Below are 8,518 nucleotides of genomic sequence, written 5' to 3'. Positions count from 1 at the left end.
AAGCCTTATGGTAAAAAAAAGAAGAAAAAAAAACAAGAAACCAGAAGATGTAATGTGAAGCTATTCATCAAGGAACTTTTAGTCAGCCAACAGTGATTTTACCAATGTACATTGACGTTATTGGGACAGGCCGCCCGCCCACATAAACTTGATATTTTTACTGCCCCGCCCAAAAGGTTTTAAATTTATTTCCACAAGCAATATGAACAATTTTACGTTTACTGCAATGCAAATGTGATTCAAAATGAGAAAGCATATGTGCAAAAAAGGTCACTTTACTGTAGCATAGAATTAAAGGTTTTCTGATCGAATCACCTATTTGGAATTCATCAATGAAAGTGAGTAGCCATCTTGTGTAACAAAATGTATAGCTGCCTTAACAACAAATAGAAGCACAAGGTTTTATGTGGCATAGTTATTTCAAGATAGTTTTTTTCTATGCTGTGCATAGTTTATTGGAATGTTAGGAATGTCATAATGTATTATTATTATTTTACTAGTGGTGCTTTCCTTCTTATGACAGTTCATATTGGCATTATCAGCTTTAGTCAGTAGAGGGAAGTATGCTTCTTGCTGCAGGCCTTTTTGGTTTATTTTGACATTCAAAATACATGGAAGCACTGAAAATGAATATTTGTATGCTACCTCTCGCTGTTACTTGGGAAGTGCCATTTCATTTGGAAACCAGTTTGTCTGCCATTGCAGCAAGAGACATGAGCAGTTAAATTGACAGCTGGTGGCGCTTTTAGTTTTCAACATGCGTATGAAAGTTACTGTTTTGTCTTGTACACTCTAGTGTTGGTAATGACCAAAATGCAACATCATAATACTGCTGTTAACAAGTGAAAGCAATGTGCAATTACAGATTACTTTTAGAGATAAATTGGTTGATCAGTCATTCATTATGTGCAGTTTAAAACCTGCTTCAGGTATCTTTATCTGGTGTCGTGCTAATCTTCCTGTAGTCAAAAAAAAGTTTAGGTTTACAGATGCAGCTGAACTTCAGATGAAACTGATACAGCAGTGGAGGAAGACATCCTTCTTGAACTGATAGAGGCCAATCCTGACTTATGCCTGACAGTACGTGACAGCATTTCAGATGAAGGTAGGTTTCATTATTAAATCCGTTGCAATCAATGCTCAGGGTTTTTCTGCTGCACAAATATTGTCAAGGTGAGACCCCTTTATGTCCCTGACTGTCTGACTACTGTGACAAAGTAGATGAACAAAGAAACAATATTTAACCAAAAGACAGATAAGCATCCAATTGCCGAACAGTTTGAAAATGTGGGATTGGTTGTGATTGTCCCATGCTTGCATGCTTTACACAAGGTCACAGTTTTCTATGTCAAAAATGTTTGTTGATGATCATCACCATATCACAAATCATCTCTACTAGTGGCTGTGCCATCCCTGAATAGCACATTTCTAGCAGGTCACCATTGTACTGGATATATTTTCGTAATTACGTTTTTCCTTGTTTTTAAAGATTTTTCTCCTTCAGATCATTCAACACCATCTTCCCTCATGGATACCATGTCACTTTCTTCAAGTGACAATAACTTCTCCAGTTGAAGAGAATGGGGGATGCCTTCAGGTAGAAATATATCCAGCTCTGAAGTCATGAACAGAGGTTTCAGAGTCAGAAGCTGCAAAACAGGTACTTGAGAGCAGTAGATCTCGTTTGAAATTTTGAGTCATAACATCATCAATAAAGTGTCAAACTAAATTGAGATTCTCACCAATCAGAGTCTTGTGAAATTTAGAATGGTGAATGCCAGATTGAGAAAGTTAGGAAACTTCATTTAGTGAGGAAGTAAAAATGAACTCAGGGTTTGGCTATTGCGCAGCTCTGTATTGTGTAACTTTTCTTTCCATACACATTTATTAAATTAGGTTATCATTCACATACATTGAATGGTCACCTCTCTTCTGCAAGGCCAGTAGTGTAGTTGGTTGACAGGTAGTCAGTAGTTGAAACCAGACTATATTGCTTATTTCGGCTTTTAACCTGACCCATTATCAAAGAAAAGTGTTATCAATTTGTTGCTTTACCTATTTTTTTTTCATAAACAGCACTGCTGTTTTTTGACCTTTCTCTGATGCAGTGAATTACTTTTACCCTTTTTTTTAAAGTAATAATCTCGAAGATTTTCATTAAAATAAATGTCTGTTAAGTCACTATCTATCGCCAAATTAATTTATATTATTATTATTATTATTATTTATGATTAAAGAACTGGGTGTCTGTGGCGACATTCCCAGGAAAAAATCACAAGCGGCGCATAGTTAGTGACGTGTTTTCCATCACCCATCAGTGGTTGGTCCGCCAGAGAGGGTAGGCGGAGCTAACGCAACAGACGTTCAACTCACTTGTGTGTGAGCAGCGTGCTGTTTTTTCCTGTGTCTGCCAGCGTTGCAATAACAGAGGAGGGAGGGGGGAGGGGAGGGGAGGGGGGTTATGGAACCCTAAAAAGTTTTTGTGTAACATGAGAGGCCATATTATTTGTTGATGTAGATTTCATATTACATTTGATGACAATGTAACGTTACTAAATTACATAGCTATTTGCACGGCTAACGCTAGCTACCGGACCATGTCAAGAAAGGCAACATTAGTTTAGACAACGTTGCGCACAGTGTCCATCTCTCATATAAATAACACAATCTTGTCAGCTAACAATTATAAAAAAACGTTAGCTAACGCTACCGACCGTTACCGACCTCGCAAACTGTCTCTCGAATGTAATATGCTACCTTGTTGCAACGTTGCAGTGTAGCTAACTAAAGACCAGTTCAGATCAATGATTCGCAACGAGACTGGATGCAACTTGCAAAATTACAAGACGTCTGATTGTAAACGTTCTAAAACTGCACTTGGCGATTTGACAAGGTGGGTCTTTTGAGACCCCAGGCAACGGCTTTGCAGCTAACCAGTTCACACGGCTGCAATTTTCTTTGCAACATTCTAAAAACGTTTTGTCTCGTTGCGAATCATTTATCCGAACTGGATCCGAAATAATTACCGTTATTTAAATTGCCATCAAGTTTAATGATCGGAATAAAGCCGAGGTATAGGTGGAACAGAGCCGAGTCTGATTTCTGTGTAAAGATGTCAAGCCGGAGAAAACTAAATAAAAGAATACGGCAGTATGGATTAGCGTTGTTATTATTTTATTACGCTTCCTCATATGTTCCTTCAGCCCGGATGCCTTTTTTTGATGAAATCTCCTTTGTTTTTGTTTTATTCTTCTTGTTCTGATTGCTAATTTAACACCCAGCTCAGCTTTATCCTCAAACAGTTTAGCTAGCAAAACCAGAAACACCAAGGGTAACATTTTGCAAGGCAGTTGTTTCAAAAATATCACGCAACAATCATTCACCAGATACATAACTGCACGAGCCACAGCGAATCCCACAAATTCTTCTCTGCAGTGTAAAGATGTTCATACCGGGCAAAAGGTGGATAAAGAACGTTTGTGAAAATTAATCATCACTAATTCTATCCCAAGTCTGCTACAGCATTTTAACCCGGCTCAGCAATGTAAAGACAGCTTAAGTTAGCCTAATGTTAGACAATGATTGTGTATGTACATAACATTACTTTTATAGCAACCATTTTTTATTCAGTAAATAGTAACTGTTATAGTTTGTGTGGCCCAGGTGCCAACTGACTGACGTCACACAGGCGACGCTGGTTGGATCCGGTTGGATCTCTGGGAAGTGAGGTCCAAAAACACACCTGCAATTACTGCTTCTTGCCATTGGTACCGCCAAAGAGAACGAAATGGAAATCTTCCGATTGTAACTTTAAGTTTTGGTATATTTGATTTTATCCTGGAAGACTGAATTGTACAATGAAAACTTTTTTTTATTTATCTTATGTGAGTAGATGGTAGAAAATGCCTTGCTTAGGAAACCTGGAGGTGAGGATGTCCTCGAAGAGTACAAGTCAGAAAACTCGCTGAAGCACTGCACCCAGAGACAGCTTGTCAACATATTGGCTAGCCATATGACTGAGATGCATGCGTGTTTCTCAAATAAATTGTTAATTTTAAACCATTTCAGACTGAAAGGGTTTATATTAACTCTCTAAGGGTAAAATGAGGCACACTGGTGATTGTGCGATGCTCTGACATTTGTGTAAATTTCATCAACTTTATATACAGTGATTCCAAAGTGTTTCATATCTTTGTTTTCAGCACAAACTCAGCTACAACAATATGGCAGCAGTAAGTAGGTCATAATAATGTGTGGATTGTAAACTGCTCTAAAAATACACAAACTGTAAACAGTAGTTTTGAACATGCACAGGAATGTTGTAATAAAACACACTAAACATTTGTGAATAAGACTTTTGATCACTGAAATGTGTTCTTCAAGGTCTTGGGTATCAAAACATGACAAAATATTTTAGCAAATCCAATGAGAAATATAAAATAAATTGCTAAAAGTTAGTGTTGTGACTACTATTTTTCAACACCAGGTGAGAATGGGAGGGCAAATGGCCTTTCTGTAATGAATATGCATTGGGTAGGAATACCTGCCAGCTAAGTAGGCTATTCACACCTGGCCGCATGCCTCCCCACCACTAAGACAAAGACTCAGTGAGCCATTTAGAAGACAGAAACAAAGACAACTTTTGATTTAAGAACATTTATTGAAGTAAACTGCATGGAAGATGAGATGAGACTGGTGTACTCTTGCAACGTCTGCCTGGCCTCTTAGCTAGTGGTGAACTAGGCCGTGTTTCCTGATCAACATCTCTGCAAATATAATAAAAACAAAATTGTTAGGAAATGTGAAATCAAATCAAACTTTATTTATATAGCACATTTCCGTCAACAGGTGAAAATTAAATGTGCTTTACAAAAAAGGGACAAACCACTAACTAATGAAAACAAAATTTATGAAATGTGACATCATATACAAACAAAGAACCAAACAAACACAACCAGACGCAGAGAGGTAGCCTATAATTTTGAGAAGCAATGGTTAGAATCATTTGTAGTGTGGGAATTTACAAGCGTGCATATTAGTGAATATTCCTACAAACACACAGAGAATGTAATACAGCACACATTTACAAATAATGCAAGCTATCAACGAAAAAACATTAGCTTAACTAAATAAACACTGATATTCCAACTAAACTACACGCAACTCATCAATAACAATGCCTCAATCTGAACTAGGCTAGGTCTGTTTAGCTAAGTGGTTATTTTATTGCTATTTCCCGAACTTACTTAGAGTATGCTAATATCGATTGTGCAAGGACATCAGTTTTAAAATCCTAGCCACGCCACTACATGCCAGGCATGAGCTATTTATTACGAATATGATCGAAAAACATACAGTCTACCTGATACTTCTAACACAACCAGACGCAGAGAGCCTAGCCTATAATTTTGAGATGCAATAATTCGAATCGTTCGTAGTGTGGGAATTTACAAACGCGCACATTGCTGGATATTCCTACAAACACACAGATACGTTGCAATACAGTACACATATTTACCAATATGATCATAAGAAATATCCTTATGCATGAAGTTGATCCTCAGCTGGAAATGACACCACTCTTCATCAGTGTCGGCTTCCGGACGGACCATTTTCCAAAATTAAACGAAATGTTCACCTCAAAAGAAGTGAATTAGGCGACACTCTGTGACATTCTATCCCGCTTTCGCAGACTTGGCATTCCTCACATGGATCTCGCATCGCCCCTCCTTTAGTCTCCTTCTATGGAGAGTAATTATAATGTTGTTAACATGTGAATGCGATTTGGGCGGACTTCCTGCTGAGTGGAATTCACATAGTAATGAGTAAAGATTAGCGAAGCATACATGATCTAATTAATCAAATTTGGAACATTTAAAACAATGTATATTATTTGCCAATGGGCGCATTGGAAAGTCGCGATTCTAAGGTTTCTGTCAATGTTTTTGTTGCGTCTGTATGATAACAGCACGTGAAGTTAATCATCCAAATAGAAACGAAAGTTAATTTCATCTTGTCGAGCTCCGCCGGCGGAGCTCTCGACCTCAGAGGGTTAAGAAGGAATGTCATGAATTTTCAAAATGCATGGCATTGAATTAACATAGGTGGGGCCCTATAGTCATTAGTGGGGCATTTGGATTTTATGTTTTTGTATTGTCTTTGCTCTAAAGGAAGATTCCTTCCCGTAAGCAGAAGGAGAAGTATGCCCTGGGCATCAATACACTCTTTCCTTCTCTGAAGGATTCTTTTTCTCCAAAGGGCTATGTGAGTTTTAAAAAAGGATTACTTCCAGAAAGTAGAGTTTACATGATTGAGTGCACCACAATTACTTATAGAAAGTTGTAAAATTTCAACATTCTTATATTTGGTTTAATTTCTTTGATACTGACCTAAAAAAAATGGCACGCCATAGTACCACTGAACAATCACAAGGTTTTCAAAAACACTCTTAAAAACTTCAAGAACTTCACTAAATCACTTGCAAAAAAACATAAAATGTACATAGGATATAATTGGGAGACATCACCATTAAACCATATTGAGTATGGACCTTGAAATCATTTAATGTGGACAATGAGGACCATAGTGACATGTTTGCCCAAGCCCTGCATGCTGCTGTACCGAAAGACATCTTCTATACTAACTGGGTTTAAATCAGTGGGACAGAGTACAAGGCAGGACTAATCATTTGCAGTGAGATTGAACATGAAATGCCTGTGTTTTGCAGAATAAAAAAGATACTTTTAATTGACAGTGTTATCTACTTCCTAGTGAACAAGCTTGTGGTTGACCATTTCAGTGAGTATTCTCATGCCTACCAAGTATTTGAAAGTGATGAGAAACATATTTTCAAAGCAGACAGTCTTGTAATTTATAAGCCCTTGATTTACAAAGTGCTTATGCTGGAGATGAGAGCATATATATTGCACCTTTATTTTCTTTGTAAATGTGCATATATAGTTAAGTTGTGCCCAATCCCCATGGTGCTTGGAAGATTTTTTTTCTGAATAATAATAAAAAAATGATAGTTTGTTTAAATTTTTTATTATACTTGTTCACTGTTAAATCTTGTGGGTCAACACATTTAAATGTTTGTAAACACAGATAGTAAATATATTTACAGCATGATAATATTCATACTGTTTTTCTGTAGCCTTACAGGTGAGTCAAGAATCATTTTCAGATTTGGTGAAAACATTCATGGTGGGAGTGCAGTGCATACATTAATATGGTGGTAAACACTTCAAAAATACACTTTCAGATGTCATAAAACAACAGTTTCAATGTTAGAAATTAACACACCTAGTGAAAGGGAATAACACAATTTAGTGTGTGGTTCTTTTTTCGATCACTTGCAGCTGCAAGAGCAGCAGGGCTGAATTAGCTGGTCATCAGCCAGCGGTTTCAGAAATACAAATCTCTTCTGACTGAACTCGGTGTGTCATTGTATATTTGGAGCTGCGACAAGTCTGAGCTGTGGACCAATTCTGTTCCCCCAGGGTGATTGGAGAAGTTGAAATCACCGCTGGAGAAAAGGGGGAGATGACCGCCACTCTAGTTCCAATTAATGCAGAGGGAACATACAGCCGCACAAGGGTGATGTTCAAGACAAGGCGACTGCGACATGAGTGGCTGTACAGGTGCCCAGAAAATGTTTCCGTCAGGGTGTCAGACAATGGCAGGATAAATGCTGAGCTCTTTTTGGAATGTTGGTCACATGTTTGTCCAGCAACTTCCAAAGGTGATTTCTACTGAGCTGTGAATAAAGATAGTTCCGTCATCATTTTTTGCCAAATGTAAAAGCAAACTAGATCAGCCCAGCCTCCTCACTGAAAATTTTTGAACCCATGGGAAAATATGCTTCAGTCTAGCCTGAGTGATGTGCCCTGCTGAGGTGATGTGTCCCTGAATGGCCATAGTGACTGGAGGTGTAAACTACGAGTCTGAGCAGTGGACCTCTGGGGTCTCCCCATATCCCTGCGATCCCGGCCATTTACAAACAACTCACTCCGTCTTACCTGAAAATCATCATAAAACAACACCACAGTGGAGCAAATCATGGCACAGAATGAATTACAAATTTTTAAATGCACTGAAATACCTGTATTCATTAAACACATTTTAATCAATACGTTGAACATGAACATTTACACGCAGAGTGCCTTACAAAGGTATTCAGATGATTTCCATTCATTTTTCTTGGCAGATCAGCTCCATCTCTTTCAAGTTTCATGGACATTGCTTCTGGGCTGCACATTTAAATTATGCAACAGATTTTGGTGGGGTTGAGGTCAGGACTTTGTTTGCATCTCTAAAGAACAGTGACCGCTATCATTTTTTAGTTCTGTGCTTTGGATTGTTATTCTGCTGAAAGAGGAATTACCAAACCAAGTTTCTGCAAGTATTTGTCTATAATACGTTGCACTATCCATTTTTCATTCAATTCTGACAAGTTTCACTGTTCCGTTATACATTATATGACATTACAAACACTTGGTAGATGCTCTTATCAATCTAT

Source organism: Anguilla anguilla, chromosome 3 (genome assembly GCF_013347855.1).
Source record: "Anguilla anguilla isolate fAngAng1 chromosome 3, fAngAng1.pri, whole genome shotgun sequence".
Classification (NCBI taxonomy): Eukaryota; Metazoa; Chordata; class Actinopteri; order Anguilliformes; family Anguillidae; genus Anguilla; species Anguilla anguilla.
Note: the sequence above shows the minus strand (reverse complement) of the source record.